We start from the raw sequence: 3,538 nt of genomic DNA on the forward strand, positions 1-3,538 counted from the left end.
TACCTAGCCTTCTTGTAGAATATACATTCCATTTGCTTCATGGCACAATTTTTTTTGCCTTTAAATTAAACTCATTCTATTATTTTATCTAACATGAATTATAAACACTTTTTATTGAGAAACAAAATTGTGTATTTTTGTCTTTATCAAGTCTTTCAAATTAAGACATGTTTGCTTATCATTAATTTTTAAGGAGTAATAATAATGTAAAATATATATGTATATATATATTGAATATATATTAAATATACATATATATTCAAATTAATTTGCAAGATTGGAACAAAATAGATTTCCAAGGCTCATTTTGTAAGACAGCTTTGTCTTGTCTTCTTGCTCTTTATGTTGTCATGCCTTGTTTTATAATGAATACGTTATAAATCACAGTAATCATGTAAATGAAAGGGTGCTGGCATGTGAGACTTGTGTGTTCCTTCCTGATCTGTATCTATTTTATCAATGTGAAAACTACTGAGCACTGTGTTGCTCAGATAAGACATATAAATTTAGGCAAATATTACACAAAATGCTTTGCAAAATAATAACTTTGTACATGCACTTTTCATTTCCTATTATTTTTATTGTATTTTTTAAAACTTCCAATGTATACAGAAGGATTATGTCTACCCTCCATTTCTCCCCTTCAGTTTTTTTATCACTTTCCAGCACACAACCTTCCCAAGTTCCAACTTAAGGAGACAATTGTCAATTTTTAAGTCTTCAAAGATTGGTTTTTGAAACTACTCTACACTTAAAACATATTATACTTGTCCTTTGCAGTATTGCAGATCTGGTTTCTGTGTCACATGTGTATGAGTTGGTGGCTGAGATGAGAGAAATTATGTTTATGGTCAGTGTCCTGATCTATGAACATATGAATCATTAGTAGCCTAACATTCTCTTTTTAAAAAAGTGAGCCTAATATGACCTCCTTTCCTGAAACAGGGATCTCTAACAGTGTGCTAGCCTGAGAGGACTACCAATCCAGTGCCAGGCAGGCCCCCAATTGGCTCCCAGGAAGGACAATAAGCTGGAGGCTAGAAGAATTCCGCTTGATACCTTAGGGCACATGTAGGAGTGAGCCCACAACAGATAACCTTCTCAAAGGGTCACCCAGACAAGCCAGGTGAAGAGAAAGCTCAAGATGATCACCAGAACAATGCCGTGGGGGATAGACATAAAGCTATCCTGAGATTACCATCAGTCCAGTGATGCACAGGCCTGGAGTGGAGGCAGATCATGCCCAAGATGACCTCTGTCCAAGGTAATGATCCATGCGTGAGGCATAGCATTCCTAAGACCATTTGTGAGATGTTCCTAGACAATCAGAGAACTGGATGCTACTAAGAGTGTCAAGTAAGTTGTGAAGAGATAGAAGAGAAAGAGAAACAGAAAGAGGTAAGTGTAACAAAGAAAGGCAGAACTAGAGACTTGAAGGTACAAAGGAATTACCTGATGCTAACAGCCAGTGATGCCACCTGGAAACATGGTGGAGTCCTAGGAGAGCTGGCCCTGCCATATTGTTTGTTATAGGATGGCTTTGGTGAGGGAGAGATGCCCCCCTCACCCCATGCCACCTACTGCAGGCAGGAGAGCTGGCACCAAGGTCATGAGAGTAGAAAAGCTGGCCCTTCCCCTCACCTGCTACAGCACTTGGAAGAGCAGGCAAGTTCTGAATGTGGGGAGTTACAGATAGGCTGAATCTGACAAAGGGAGTGTGAGAAAGCTAGCCTTGCCTCTGTTGTATTATGTGGTGACATAGGCAAGAAAGAGAACTCTCCTCCTATTTTCTGCCACCATCAGTTGTAGGTGGGACTTGGCCCCAATGTGGTCATGAGAGCTGAAGAGCTGGCCATGTTCCTCACCTGCTGGAGTACTCAGGAGAACCGTTCCTGCATCTTACCTGGGAAACACAGTAGACCTGATCCTGATAGCAGTGGTATAGATGAGTCAGCCCAGAGATATGATCATGGGAGTTCTGGCCCACCAACTTCTTTGCCATGGGGCAGCATGGGCAAGGGAGAGATCCTCTCCTCCACCGTTGCAGCTTGCCACCTATGGCAGGTGAAAGAGCTGACCCTAGGGTCATGAGAGTGGGAGAACTGGTCATGTCTCTGACTCACTGAAAATACTTGGGCGACCTGGCACTGCGTCTCATTTGGGCATCAGGGTACAATTGGTCCTGGTTCTGGGGGTTGCTGATGAGCTGGTCACAGGGGCATGAGAACAGGCAAGCTGGCAGGATCATCTGCTCAGATACTTCCCAGGCCCAGATCCAGGGATTTGAATTTCCCTACTCCAACATCTACCTCATCAACAAACTGTTGATGTGCATGAAGGTCCCAGTCCTACTGGTCCAAAACTACAGGACCTTCATTACACAGAACAACAGAGAATATCCTGTGAGGTTCTAGTGTTGATAGTAGATAGTATCGGAAGCTATTGGCCACCTACCAGAACAGTGAATCATTGCAATGAACATTTGCAAGCAAAGAATTATGGACTAAAGCATATACTCTGGACCACACTGTAGAGCTTCCATGACACTTTTTTCTCAACTAGTGGGGAGTTTGCAAAGTTGGAGGTGAGGTGAGGTAGAACAAATATGAGTGGGATTGGGGTGTATGATGTGAAATTCACAAAGAACCAATAAAACATTTCAAAAATGACTTTTTTTTTTAAACAAGATGACATGCAGAGTAACACGTGTTAATATCTATACTTTTTTAGAAAAATGTTAAAAACTGTTTCTGCATATTTTTTCACATTCTTTATGGAGTATTTTCTTTATCTGGCAATGAGGGCTTGACAGTCTCCTGATTGGGCTTCAAAACAGTTGAACAATTTACGAGTCAAATCTTCAGCACAGTAGATGCATGTGTAAAAGGTTAACTTCATTATGACCCAAGTTTTGTAAAAGGAGAGAAGTTGAAAAATGTCATGTCAGATTAATGCCTGCAAATTATGATGCTAATGGCTTGCTGCAGGTGTTCCTGCAGTGAATTCTTAGACTCTTAAGTAATTTTTAAACTTAACATTAAAAAGCAGCTATTATTCATTCTTGAATTATTTTCTTGTCTATCACAAAAGAATGTTTAATAATCTTGAATACAAACACTAGTTTTTACATTTAAATATAGCATGTTAGCCATCTCAACTGTTAGGGTTCTATGTTGAGCTTTTAAATGGAAGTAATTTCTATTGACAGGAACTATGATTTTTAAATTTTAATTGAAAATGTTCTATTATTATACCTATTAGTATACATAAAACACATTTCAAAATAAATAGATAGTGTTCTACAGATCTAGAATGTGTTTTCTTTTTTTTCTTTTTAAATTTGATTTTTATTTATTTATTTATTCTTTTTTTGTATTTTGAAGTTTTCTTATTTTTTTTCCTTTTTTTAAAATTTTTTCTCAAATCATAATTAATTCACACAGGGGTATAAACACAGAAAGGCAGGACGTGGGGAAGGGAATGACACTGGAGTGTGGGTGCTCAGGGGGAATATAGATATCTTCAGAACCGGGTATTG

The 3,538-nt window shown here is 38.8% G+C and overlaps 1 non-coding gene across 1 annotated transcript; it reads left to right on the top strand.

Annotated features, from left to right (window-relative positions):
- Window positions 1–766: 766 nt before the first annotated feature.
- On the top strand, window positions 767–898 carry LOC114619391. Its single transcript, XR_003711141.1, has one exon. It is a non-coding gene; the product is annotated as a small nucleolar RNA SNORA17 (small nucleolar RNA).
- Window positions 899–3,538: the final 2,640 nt, after the last annotated feature.

This window comes from Grammomys surdaster, unplaced genomic scaffold (genome assembly GCF_004785775.1).
Source record: "Grammomys surdaster isolate TR1022 unplaced genomic scaffold, NIH_TR_1.0 62, whole genome shotgun sequence".
In the NCBI taxonomy this organism is placed as follows: Eukaryota; Metazoa; Chordata; class Mammalia; order Rodentia; family Muridae; genus Grammomys; species Grammomys surdaster.